Source organism: Salmo trutta, chromosome 14, assembly GCF_901001165.1.
Source record: "Salmo trutta chromosome 14, fSalTru1.1, whole genome shotgun sequence".
In the NCBI taxonomy this organism is placed as follows: Eukaryota; Metazoa; Chordata; class Actinopteri; order Salmoniformes; family Salmonidae; genus Salmo; species Salmo trutta.
In genome coordinates, this window is record NC_042970.1 from 53,093,829 (window position 1) to 53,108,628 (window position 14,800).

Consider the following 14,800-nt stretch of genomic DNA (forward strand, 5'->3'; position numbering starts at 1 on the left):
ACCGACAATGATGAGACAGCTTATAAGGGAGGTGGTCGAAGACCTGGCAGTGTGGTGTCAGAACAACAACCTCTCCCTCAACGTCAGCAAGACAAAGGAGCTGATCGTGGACTACAGAAAACAGAGGGCCAAGCATTCCCCCATTCACATCAACATGGCTGTAGTGGAACAGGTCGAGAGCTCCAAGTTCCTTGGTGTCCACATCACTAAGGATCTATCATGGTCCAGCTGTATCCGTAACCATTGGATGCAGTGATCACAATATAGTGGCTGTATCCAGGAAGCCAAAGTTCCAAAAGCTGGACAAAAATAGTATGTAAGAGATCATACACACGATTTTGCTCTGATTCTTAGAGTATGTGGATGATGTAAAAAATATTTGTTGGTCTGATGTGATTAATAAGGGGCATCCAGATGGTGCACTTGATGCATTTATGAAATTGCTTCTTCCAATGATTGATTAACATTTACCTGTTTATAAACTGACTGTTAGAACTGTTAAGGCTCCATGGATTGATGAGGAATTGAAAAACTGTATGGTTGAAAGAAATGGGGCAAAATGAGTGGATAATAAGTCTGGCGGCACATCTGACTGGCTGACTTACAGACAATTTTGAAATTATGTGACTAAACTCAACAAAAAGAAGAAGAAACTGTATCATGAAGCCAAGATCAATGATATAAAGAATTATGGAAAAAAACTTGGGAGTACTTTAAATGAAATTATGGACAGAAAGACAAATTCAACTCCATCTTTCATCGAATCAGATGGCTTATTCATCACAAAACCATTTGATGTTGCCAATTATTTTAATGATTACTTAATTGGCAAAGTGGGCAAATTTAGGCAGGAAATGCCAACAACGAACAGTGAGCTATCATTCTCATGCATAAAGTTAGTGTAGGATAGGTAGAAACATGACTGGCATTGACAATTTGAATGGAACACTGCTGAGGATGGTAGCTGACTATCGCCACTCCAATCTGTCATATCTTTAATCTGAGCCAAGAGGAAAGTCTTTCTCCTCAGGCCTGGAGGGAAGCCAAAGTCCTTCCGCTACCCAAGAGTGATAAAGTGGCCTTTACTGGTTCTAACAGCAGACCTATCAGCTTGCTACCAGCTCTTCGCAAACTATTGGGAAAAAATGTGTTTGACCAAATACAATGCACTGACACAAATGACTGATGATTGGTTGAAAGAAATTGATAATAAGATTATTGTGGGAGCTGTACTGTTAGATTTAAGTACAGGATTTTATATTATTGACCATAACCTGTTGTTGAGATAACATGGCTTATGGCTTTTCAACCTCTGCTATATATCTATCTAATGGTACTTTTCATTAATGTAAGATTCTCTAATGTAAAACATTTAAAGTGCGGTGTACCGCAAGGCAGATCTCTAGGCCCTCTACTCTTTTCTATTTTTACCAATGACCTGCCACTGGCATAAAACAAAGCATGTGTGTCAATGTATGCTGGTGTATGCTGGTGATTCAACCATATACAGTGGGGCAAAAAAGTATTTAGTCAGCCACCAATTGTGCAAGTTCATCATAGGTACACTTCAACTATGACAGACAAAATAAGGAAAAAAAATCCAGAAAATCACATTGTAGGATTTTTTATGAATTTAATTGCAAATTATGGTGGAAAATAAGTATTTGGTCAATAACAAAAGTTTATCTCAATACTTTGTTATATACCCTTTGTTGGTAATGACACAGGTCAAACGTTTTCTGTAAGTCTTCACAAGGTTTTCACACAATGTTGCTGGTATTTTGGCCCATTCCTCCATGCAGATCTCCTCTAGAGCAGTGATGTTTTGGGGCTGTCGCTGGGCAACACGGACTTTCAACTCCCTCCAAAGATTTTCTATGGGGTTGAGATCTGGAGACTGGCTAGGCCACTCTAGGACCTTGAAATGCTTCTTACGAAGCCACTCCTTAGTTGCCCGGGCGGTGTGTTTGGGATCATTGTCATGCTGAAAGACCCAGCCACGTTTCATCTTCAATGCCCTTGCTGATGGAAGGAGGTTTTCACTCAAAATCTCACGATACATGGCCCCATTCATTCTTTCCTTTACACGGATCAGTTGTCCTGGGCCCTTTGCAGAAAAACAGCCCCAAAGCATGATGTTTCCACCCCCATGCTTCACAGTAGGTATGGTGTTCTTTGGATGCAACTCAGCATTCTTTGTCCTCCAAACACGACGAGTTGAATTTTTACCAAAAAGTTATATTTTGGTTTCATCTGACCATATGACATTCTCCCAATCCTCTTCTGGATCATCCAAATGCTCTCTAGCAAACTTCAGACGGGCCTGGACATGTACTGGCTTAAGCAGGTGGACACGTCTGGCACTGCAGGATTTGAGTCCCTGGCGGCGTAGTGTGTTACTGATGGTAGGCTTTGTTACTTTGGTCCCAGCTCTCTGCAGGTCATTCACTAGGTCCCCCTGTGTGGTTCTGGGATTTTTGCTCACCGTTCTTGTGATAATTTTGACCCCAAGGGGTGAGATCTTGTGTGGAGCCCCAGATCGAGGGTGATTATCAGTGGTCTTGTATGTCTTCCATTTCCTAATAATTGCTCCCACAGTTGATTTCTTCAAACCAAGCTGCTTACCTATTGCAGATTCAGTCTTCCCAGCCTTGTGCAGGTCTACAATTTTGTTTCTGGAGTCCTTTGACAGCTCTTTGGTCTTGGCCATAGTGAAGTTTGGAGTGTGACTGTTTGAGGTTGTGGACAGGTGTCCTTTATACTGATAACAAGTTCAAACAGGTGCCATTAATACAGGTAATGAGTGGAGGACAGAGGAGCCTATTAAAGAAGAAGTTACAGGTCTGTGAGAGCCAGAAATCTTGCTTGTTTGTAGGTGACCAAATACTTATTTTCCCCCATAATTTGCAAATAAATTCATAAAAAATCCTACAATGTGATTTTCTGGATTTTTTTTCTCATTTTGTCTGTCATAGTTGACGTGTACCTATGATGAAAATTACAGGCCTCTCTCGTCTTTTTAAGTGGGAGAACTTGCACAATTGGTGGCTGACAAAATACTTTTTTGCCCCACTGTACAGTGGCTTGCGAAAGTATTTAACCCCTTGGTATTTTTCCTATTTTGTTGCCTTACAACCTGGAATTAAAATAGATTTGTTGGGGGGTTGCATCATTTGATTTACACAATGCCTACCACTTTGAAAATGCAAAATATACAAGAAATAAGACAAAAAAACAGAAACCTTGAGTGTGCATAACTATTCACCCCCCCAAAGTCAATACTTTGTAGAGCCACCTTTTTTGCAGCAATTACAGCTGCAAGTCTCTTGGGGTATGTCTCTATAAGCTTGGCATATCTAGCCACTGGGATTGTTGCCCATTCTTCAAGGCAAAACTGCTCCAGCTCCTTGAAGTTGGATGGGTTCCGCTGGTGTACAGCAATCTTTAAGTCATACCACAGATTCTAAATTGGATTGAGGTCTGGGCTTTGACTAGTCCATTCCAAGACATTTAAATGTTTCCCCTTAAAACACTCAAGTGTTGCTTTAGCAGTATTCTTAGGGTCATTGTCCGGATGGAAGGTGAACCTCCATCCCAGTCTCAAATCTCTGGAAGACTGAAACAGGTTTCCCACAAGAATATACCTGTATTTGGTTCCATCCATCATTCCTTCAATTCTGACCAGTTTCCCAGTCCCTGCCGATGAAAAACATCCCCACAGCATGATGCTGCCACCACCATGCTTCACATTGGGGATGTTGTTCTCGGGGTGATGAGAGGTGTTGAATTTGTGCCAGACATAACGTTTTCCTTGATGGACAAAAAGCTACATTTTAGTCTCATCTGACCAGAGTACCTTCTTCCATATGTTTGGGGAGTCTCCCACATGCCTTTTGGCAAACACAAAACGTGATTGCTTCTTTTTTTCTTTAAGCAATGGCTTTTTTTCTGGCCACTCTTCCGTTAAGCCCAGCTCTGTGGAGTGTATGGCTTAAAGTGGTCCTATGGACAGATACTCCAATCTCCACTGTGGAGCTTTGCAGCTCCTTCAGGGTTATCTTTGGTCTCTTTGTTGCCTCTCTGATTAATGCCCTCCATGCCTGGTCAGTGAGTTTTGGTTGGTGGCCCTCTCTTGGCAGGTTTGTTGTGGTGTCATATTCTTTCAATTTTTTAATAATGGACTTAATGGTGCTCTGTGGGATGTTCAAAGTATCAGATATTTTTTTATAACTCAACCCTCATCTGTACTTCTCCACAACTTTGTCCCTGACCTGTTTGGAGAGCTCCTTAGTCTTCATTGTGCCACTTGCTTGGTGGTGCCCCTTGCTTAGCGGTGGTACAGACTCTGGGGTCTTTCAGAACAGGTGTATATACAGTTGAAGTCGGCAGTTTACATACACCTTAGCCAAATACAATTAAACTCAGGTTTTCACAATTCCTGACATTTAATCCTAGTATAAATACCCTGTTTTAGGTCAGTTAGGATCACCACTTTATTTTAAGAATGTGAAATGTCAGAATAATAGTAGAGAGAATGATTTATTTCAGCTTTTATTTCTTTCATCACATTCCCATGGGTCAGAAGTTTACATACACTCAATTAGTATTTGGGAGCATTGCCTTTAAATTGTTTAACTTGGGTCAAGCGTTTCGGGTAGCCTTCCACAAGCTTCCCACAATAAGTTGGGTGAATTTTGGCCCGTTCCTCCTCACAGAGCTGGTGTAACTGAGTCAGGTTTGTAGGCCTCCTTGCTCGCACACGCTTTCCAGTTCTGCCCACAAATTTTCTGCCCATAAGCCATTTTGCCACAACTTTGGAAATATGCTTGGGGCCATTGTCCATTTGGAAGACCCATTTGTGACCAAGCTTTTACTTCCTGACTGATGTCTTGAGTTGTTGCTTCAATATATTCACATAAGTGTCCATCCTCATGATGCTATCTATTTTTTGAAGTGCACCGGTCCTTCCTGCAGCAAAGAACCCCCACAACATGATGCTGCGACCCTTGTGCTTCAAGGTTGGGATGGTGTTCTTCCGTTTGCAACCCTCCCCCTTTTTCCTCCAAACATAACGATGGTCATTATGGCCAAACAGTTCTATTTTTGTTTCATCAGACCAGAGGACATTTCTCCAAAAAGTAAGATATTTTTCCCCATGTGCAGTTGCAAACCGTATTCTGGCTTTTTTATGGCGGTTTTGTAGCAGTGGCTTCTTCCTTGCTGAGCGGCCTTTCAGGTTATGTCGATATAGGACTCGTTTTACTGTGGATATAGATACTTTTGTACCTGTTTCCTCCAGAATCTTCACAAAGTCCTTTGCTATTGCTCTGGGATTGATTTGCACTTTTCGCACCAAAGTACGTTCATCTCTTGGAGACAGAACGCATTACCTTCCTGAGCGGTTTGAAAGCTGCGTGGTCCCATGGTGTTTGTACTTGCATACTATTGTTTGTACAGATGAATGTGGTACCTTCAGGCGTTTGGATGAACCAGACTTGTGGAGGTCAACAATTCTTTTTCTGAAGTCTTGGCTGATTTCTTTTGATTTTCCCATGACGTCATTGAAAGAGGCATTGATTTTGAAGGTAGGCCTTGAAATAAATCCACAGGTGTCAATTAGCCTATCAGAAGCTCCTAAAGCCATGACATAATTTTCTGGAATTTTCCAAGCTCTTTAAAGGCACAGTCAACTTAGTGTATGTAAACTTCAGACCCCCTGGAATTGTGATACAGTGAATTATAATTGAAATAATCTGTCTGTAAACAATTGTTTGAAAAATGACTTGTATCATGCACAAAGTAGATGTCCTAACCGACTTGCCAAAACTATAGTTTGTTAACAAGAAATTTGTGGAGTGGTTGAAAAACTAGTTTTAATGACTCCAACCTAAGTGTATGTAAACTTCCGACTTCAACTGTATGTAAACTTCTGACTTCAAATGTATACTGAGATCATGACACTTAGATTGCACACAGGTGGACTTTATTTAACTAATTATGTGACTTCTGAAGGTAATTGGTTTTACCAGATCTTATTTAGGGGCTTCATAGCGAAGGTGGTGAATACATATGCACACACAACTTTTCAGTTTTCTATTTTTTTTAATTTTCTTTTAAACAAGTTCTTTTTTTCATTTCACTACACCAATTTGGAATATTTGGTGTATGTCCATTACATGAAATCCAAATAAATATAAATTTACATTACAGGAGTTACAGTCTGCTTTGGAATTGGTGGCCAGTAATAAACTGGTCCTGAACATCTCTAAAACTAATAGCATTGTATTTGGTTCAAATAATTCCGTAATTGTAGACCTCAGCTGAATCTGGTAATGAGTGGTGTGACTGTTGAACAAGTTGAGGAGACAATTTTTATTTTATTTTTTTAATTTTTAATTTCACCTTTATTTAACAAGGTAGGCCAGTTGAGAACAATTTCTCATTTACAACTGTCACCTGGCCAAGATAAAGCAAAGCAGTGTGGAACAAACAACACAGAGTTACACATGGGATAAACAAATATACAGTCAATAACACAATAGAAAAATCTATATACAGTGTGTGCAATTGTAGTAAGATTTGGGAGGTAAGGCAATAAATAGGCCATAGTGGCAAAAAAATTACAATTTAGCAATTAACCTGTTAGGGTATAGGGGGCAGTATTGAGACTTTTTGAAAAAAGATGTGCCCATTTTTAAATGCCTCCTACACCTACCCAGTAACTACAATATGCATATACTTATTATATATGGATAGAAAACACCCTAAAGTTTCAAAAACTGTTTGAATGGTGTCTGTGAGTATAACAGAACTCATTTGGCAGGCAAAACCCTGAGACAGATTCTGACAGGAAGTGGATACCTGATGTGTTGAATTGACTTTGAGCCTATGCCATTGAAAAACAAAGGGGGTGAGGTAAATTCTGGCACTTCCTATTGCTTCCACAAGATGTCCCCAGCCTTTACAAAGTGTTTTGAGTGTTCTACAGTGAGATCTGACCGAATAAGAGCCATGGAACGTGATGGTCCATCATTCACCCTGGCGCGCGATTTGATGGTGGGTACTCTCATTCCGAAACGTTTTAAAAGAAAACCCAATGGTCCGCCTTGAATTTTATTCATGTTCTGGTTAAAAAAGGCCCTAATGATTTATGCGATACAACGTTTGACATGTTTGAACGAACGGAAATATATTTTTTCCGTTCTTGAAGTGAAGTGAAGTCCGGCTGGCTTAGATCATGCGCTACAACACGGAGGTTTTTCGACATAAATGATGAGCTTTTTTGAACAAAACTACATTCGTTATGGACCTGGGACTCTTTGGAAGTGACATCTGATGAAGAGAATCAAAGGTAATGGATTATTTATATAGTATTTTCGATTTTAGATTCCTCCAACATGGCGGTTAGTCTGTATCGCTATGCGTATTTTTCTGGCGCAGTGCTCAGATTATTGCAAAGTGTGATTTCCCAGTAAGGTTAATTTAAAATCTGACAAGTCCATTGCGTTCAAGAGATGTAAATCTATAATTCTTTGAATGACAATATAATATTTTAGCAATGTTTTCTAATATTAATTAATTATTTTGTCGTCATGACTTGACTGCCGGTATTGGAGGGAAACGATTTCCTGAACATCAACGCCATAGTAAAACACTGTTTTTAGATATAAATATGAACTTGATAGAACTAAAAATGCATGCATTGTCTAACAAAATGTCCTAGGAGTGTCATCTGATGGAGATTGTAAAAGGTTAGTGCATAATTTTAGCTGATTGTATGGTTTTGGTAAAGCCTGTCTTTGAATCGACAATGCATTGCACACCGCTATTGTCAATGTACTCTCCTAACATAACCTAACTTTATGCTTTCCCCGTAAAACCTTTTTGAAATCGGTAAACGTGGTTAGATTAAGAAGATGTTTATCTTTCAAAGGCTGTAAGTTAGTTGTATGTTTGAGAAATTTGAATTTGTACATTTATTTGGTTTCAAATTTGCCGCTCTTGAAATGCACCTGCTGTTGATAGGGTGCGCCACAGGTGGCACGCTAACGTCCCAGGTAGCCTCAAGAAGTTAAACACTGAACTGATAGATGGGCAGAAGATGAATGTGCAAGTAGAGATACTGGGATGCAAAGGAGCAAAAAAATAAATAACAATATGGGGATGAGGTAGTTGGGTGGGCTATTAACAGATGGGCTGTGTACAGGTGCAATGATCGTTAAGCTGCTTTGACAGCTGATGCTTAAAGTTAGTGATGGAGATATAAGACTCCAGCTTCAGTGATTTTTGCAATTTGTTCCAGTTATTGGCATCAGAGAACTGGAAGGAAAGGCGGCCAAAGTAAGAGTTGGCTTTGGGGATGACCAGTGAAATATACCTGCTGCGGGCAGCGATTGTTTGAAGAGCATGCATTTTGTTTTACTTGCATTTAAGAGCAGTTTGAGGCCATGGAAGGAGTGTTGTATGGCATTGAAGCTCGTCTAGACGTTTGTTAACACAGTGTCCAAAGAAGGGCCAGAAGTATACAGAATAGTGTCGTCTGCGTAGAGGTGGATCAGAGAATCACCAGCAGCAAGTGCGACATCATTCATGTATACAGAGAAAAGAGTCGGCCCGAGCATTGAACCCTGTGGCACCCCCATAGAGACTGCCCGAGGTCCGGACAAGAGGTCCTCCGATTTGACACACTGAACTCTATCTGAGAAGTAGTTGGTGAACCAGGTGAGGCAGTCATTTGAGAAATCAAGGCCGTTGAGTCTGCCGATAAGAATGCGGTGATTGACAGAGTTGAAAGCCTTGGCCAGGTCGATGAAGACGGCTGCACAGAATTGGCTTTTATCGATGGCAGTTATGATATCGTTTAGGACCTTGAACGTGGCTGAGGTGCACCCATGACCCGCTCGGAAACCAGATTGCATAGCGGAGAAGGTACGGTGGGATTCGAAATGGTCGGTTATCTGTTTTCTTGAGGCTACCTGGGACGTTAGCGTGCCACCTGTGGCGCACCCTATCAACAGCAGGTGCATTTCAAGAGCGGCAAATTTGAAACCAAATAAATGTACAAATTCAAATTTCTCAAACATACAACTAACTTACAGCCTTTGAAAGATAAACATCTTCTTAATCTAACCACGTTTACCGATTTCAAAAAGGTTTTACGGGGAAAGCATAAAGTTAGGTTATGTTAGGAGAGTACATTGACAATAGCTGTGTGCAATGCATTGTCGATTCAAAGACATGCGTCACCAAAACCATACAATCAGCTAAAATTATGCACTAACCTTTTACAATCTCCATCAGATGACACTCCTAGGACATTTTGTTAGACAATGCATGCATTTTTAGTTCTATCAAGTTCATATTTATATCTAAAAACAGTGTTTTACTATGGCGTTGATGTTCAGGAAATCGTTTCCCTCCAATACCGGCAGTCAAGTCATGACGACAAAATAATTAATTAATATTAGAAAACATTGCTAAAATATTATATTGTCATTCAAAGAATTATAGATTTACATCTCTTGAACGCAATGGACTTGTCAGATTTTAAATTAACCTTACTGGGAAATCACACTTTGCAATAATCTGAGCACTGCGCCAGAAAAATACGCATCGCGATACAGACTAACCGCCATGTTGGAGGAATCTAAAATCGAAAATACTATATAAATAATCCATTACCTTTGATTCTCTTCATCAGATGTCACTTCCAAAGAGTCCCAGGTCCATAACGAATGTAGTTTTGTTCAAAAAAGCTCATCATTTATGTCGAAAAACCTCCGTGTTGTAGCGCATGATCTAAGCCAGCCGGACTTCACTTCACTTCAAGAACGGAAAAAATATATTTCCGTTCGTTCAAACATGTCAAACGTTGTATCGCATAAATCATTAGGGCCTTTTTTAACCAGAACATGAATAAAATTCAAGGCGGACCATTGGGTTTTCTTTTAAAACGTTTCGGAATGAGAGTACCCACCATCAAATCGCGCGCCAGGGTGAATGATGGACCATCACGTTCCATGGCTCTTATTCGGTCAGATCTCACTGTAGAACACTCAAAACACTTTGTAAAGGCTGGGGACATCTTGTGGAAGCAATAGGAAGTGCCAGAATATAATTCACCCCTTTGTTTTTCAATGGCATAGGCTCAAAGTCAATTCAACACATCAGGTATCCACTTCCTGTCAGAATCTGTCTCAGGGTTTTGCCTGCCAAATGAGTTCTGTTATACTCACAGACACCATTCAAACAGTTTTTGAAACTTTAGGGTGTTTTCTATCCATATATAATAAGTATATGCATATTGTAGTTACTGGGTAGGTGTAGGAGGCATTTAAAAATGGGCACATCTTTTTTCAAAAAAGTCTCAATACTGCCCCCTATACCCTAACAGGTTAACTTTGCTTTCAAAGATTTTAGAAAGGCAGGGTAGGATAGATATAGATCTGTAACAGTTTGGGTCAAGAGTTTCTCCCCCTTTGAAGAGGGGGATGACCACGGCAGCTTTCCAATCTTTATAGATCTCAGACAATACAGAAGAGAGGTTGAACAGGCTAGTAATAGGGGTTGCAACAATTGCAGAGGATAATTTTAGAAAGAGAGAGTCCAGATTGTTTGGCCCAGCTGATTTGTAGGGGTACAGATTTTGCATCTCTTTCAGAACATCAGCTATCTGGATTTGGGTGAAAGAGAAATGGGGGAGGCTTGGGCAAGTTGCTGTGGGGGGTACAGAGCTGTTGACCAGGGTAGGGGTAGCCAGGTGGAAAGCATGGCCAGCCGTAGAAAAATGCTTATTGAAATTCTCTATTATCGTAGATTTAATTACTTGATGTTACCTTAGATTGTAATCTGTCATTGTCAAAACATATAGATGCAATGGTTGTAAAGATGGGGAAAGGTCTGTCTGTAATAAAGAGATGATCTGCTTTTTTGACACCACACTCCACAAAGCAAGTCCTGCAGGCTCTAGTTTTGTCTTATCTTGATTATTGTCCAGTCATATGGTCAAGTACAGCAAAGAAAGGCCTTGTTAAACTGCAGCCCACCCAGAACAGAGTGGCATGTCTTGCTCTTCATTGTAATCAGAAGGCTAATATTAATACTATGCATGCCAGTCTTTTTTGGCTGAGAGTTGAGGAAAGACTGACTGCGTCACTTCTTGTTTTATAAGGAACATTAATGTGTTGGAAATTGCAAACTGTTTGCATAGTCAACTTACACACAGCACTGACACACACACACTTACCCCACCAGACATGCCACCAGGGGTCTTTTCACAATCCCCAGGTCCAGCTAAGTAAGTGAAACTGAAAGTTTCTCTTTCTCTCTATTTCTCTCTTGCTTCTCCTTCATTTTGGAAGAAAAGAATTTGTTCAAAACTGTTCAGCTATTGTCTTTCAACTACTCACCACATGTTATGCACTGCAATGCTAGCTAGCTGTAGCTTATGCTTTCAGTACTGGATTAATTCTCTGATCCTTTGACAGTGGTGTAAAGTACTGAAGTAAAAATACTTTAAAGTACTACTTAAGTTGTTTTTTTTGGGGTATCTGTACTTTACTTTACTATTTATATATTTGACAAGTTTTTACGTTTACTTCACTACATTCCTTAAGAAAATATTGTACTTTTTACTCCATACATTTACCTAGACATCCAAAAGTACTCACTTGAATGCTTACCAGGACAGGAAAATAGTCAAATTCATGCACTTATCATCCAAACATCCCTGGTCATCCGTACTGCCTCTGATCTGGTGGACTCAATAAACACACATGCTTCGTTTGTAAATGATGTCTGAATGTTGGATTGTGCCCCTGGCTTTCTGTAAATAAAAAATAAGAAAATGTGCCATCTGGTTTGCTTAATATAAGGAATTTTAAATAATTTATACTTTTACTTTTACTTTTGATACTTAAGTACATTTGAGCAATTACATTTACTTCTGATACTTATGTATATTTTAAACCAAATCCTTTTAGATTTTTACTCAAGTAGAATTTCACTGGGTGACTTTGACTTGAGTCATTTTCTATTAAGGTATCTTTACTTGTACTCAAGTATGACAGACGATACTTTTTCCACCACTGTCCTTTGATTGGGTGAACAACATGTCAGTTCATGTTGCAAGAGCTCCGGAAGTTGTCATAATTACTGTGTAAGTCTATGGAAGGTGGTGAGATCCATGAGCCTCCTAGGGTTTGTATTGAAGTCAATGTACCCAGAGGAGGACGGAAGCCTACACCATGTTGCTACCCTACAGAATGGTGTTGCGGCTACTGTAGACATCCTATGCAAAATAGTGTGTTTCAATCAATTATTTGGTGACGTGATTATATTTTGTATAGTTTTATCTAAAAAGGATAACTTTTTTAATGTTTTACCATTTTTATTTTTAGGACATTTACTGAGGAGGATGGTCCTTTTACGAAGCATGTGATGAATAACATAATATTTTTATTAGATTAGCAAAGAGAGACGGAGGTTTGAGGTTTTGATCCCTGAGTCACTCCTCAGAAACAGCGAGGAGATTTGTCAAAGCTTACTTTCTGGAATTCCTGGGGATAATTGTCCTTTGAGTAGGTGGAGGGTTACAGAGCTAACCCAGAGGCAACTGTGTTTGCAAGGTAATTTGGGTGCTTCTACAGTATGTACTGTAGGTATTTTTGTATGTCAACCCAAGCCATAGAAGAGGGTCAACATTCTATCATTCAGCAGGTACTGCTAAGGCAGCCGTGATAGCACCAATGGCTAAAACCTACAATTTAGCGAGGCTGTGGCAGGGATTCATACACTGTATGATCATCCAGGAAGTGTCCCTCTATGAGGAGTAAAAGTGAGCTTGCAGGAGATGTTTTTGATGGCACATTCAATATCCTGTCTTCCTTTTGGTCGGGGATGCTCCATTCAAAATACCACATAACGTGATTATTTTACTTACATTGGCTTTAGTCACTGTACTAAATGCGGGATTCATTCTGAAAGTGGAAATCATTGAGAAAATATGACTAATATGACATTGTCGACAAGCACACTGCACTTGACTTATAAAAGTAATTTTGTCTTGAGCCATCATCTGCAGTGTTTACCGTTAATGCGATCTTTGCGAACATTAAATAAATTACCTTTAAAAGGCTGCTTTTCTACAGTGCAGTGCACTTGGGAACAATGTGGTTTCGAATGAATCCTGGCCTAAGAAAATTTGACTCATATTTTTTTCCAGGCTTTATTGACAAATACAGGTTAGAAATGTAGATGCAGAGACCGTAAGAGGGATAAAGGTCAGAAAGTCATAGGAGAAATGAAGCAGGGAATTGAAACACTATACATATAGGGATTATGTGGTCCAGAGGTAGCCGATCTACCACTAGACCAGCCACAGGAACAGTTAAAATTTGACTCATAATATCAACTGATGTCACTCTGCAACTCCCATATCAAGAAAGAGGACAGAAAAGGGCAAGGGTAAAAAGCACTATAAGGTCTTAAAGAACATTACCACCCATAGCTGTCCAAAGCCCATGCAGATGCACAGAGAGTGACATTTGTCTGCTGTTTAGCATCTGGGAGATTCTCTTAGAACATCTGTGGGAGATGGGAACAGATCTTAGTAGTGTGTGTGTGTGTGTGTGTGTGTGTGTGTGTGTGTGTGTGTGTGTGTGTGTGTGTGTGTGTGTGTGTGTGTGTGTGTGTGTCTGGGGGTGAGAGGAGAGAAAAACACACATTTTACTTGTAACAGATGGACAAATAAATGCAATTGTAGTGTAGATGAGATGTGTGCAACAATACATACAAATTGGTTTTGCTTTTGTACTTTACAGTCAAAGCACAGAAGAAACAAGAGAGCAAGAGGAAAAAGACCAGATTTAGACATAACAAACAATTATGACAATTAACAACCAAGGCATCCATGTTCACTTTCAATGCTAATATACATTTCTAATCTCAATCACTTTCTGACTTCTGGATGCTTGGAGACCATAAGTGAAGATAATCTAAAATATTTAGGCTCATTCAAAGAGAGTGGGAGACAGACAGAGAGAGACAGACAGATCAGTAAATAATATGAAGTCTGTTTGAAAGGCCCCTCCTCCTCTCTGTCTCACCTCTCTACATCTCTCTGTCTTTGTCTCTCTTTCTCTCTCTCGCTACCGCTCTCTAATTCTCTAGTCTCTATTCATCTCTATATCTCTCTCTGCCCCCGCCCTCTCACCCCCATTTCTCTCTGTCTCTACTTCTCTCCTCTCCCTCTGGTTTCTCTCTGTCTCTCTCTGTCTCACCCACACACTCTCCCTCCCTCTCCCTAACTCCCCTCTCTCTCCTTCTCTCTCTCTCCATCCCTCCCTTCCTCTCTCCTTCTCTCTCTCTCTCTCTCTCTCTCTCTCTCTCTCTCTCTCTCACACACTCACACTCACACTCACACACACACACACCTTTCTAACCCGCTCTCTCTCACTCCCTACCCCCTTATCTCCCTTTTTCTCAGGTCTCTCTCTCGGCCTAACAAACAAACTTATCCTGATAAATAATTCACAGCCACAGTGGACAGCCACAGGCTACCGAATCAGTCAGCCGTTCCGAGGTGGCTACTCAATTAATGCGTTTAAATATATTTTATACTCATGCTCACCCTTGGATAGAAATGTCAATAATTCCAGAGGCTCGCCTGCGGTTCCAGTGGCTGAACGGAACTGCAAGTAATGTCACGAGTCAGGTGGAACGATGGAAAGTAAGTGGAAGGGCTTTGACCATTTGATTAGGCATTTTAAATAGGTTCTAAATTATGTACTCTAGTGTGACC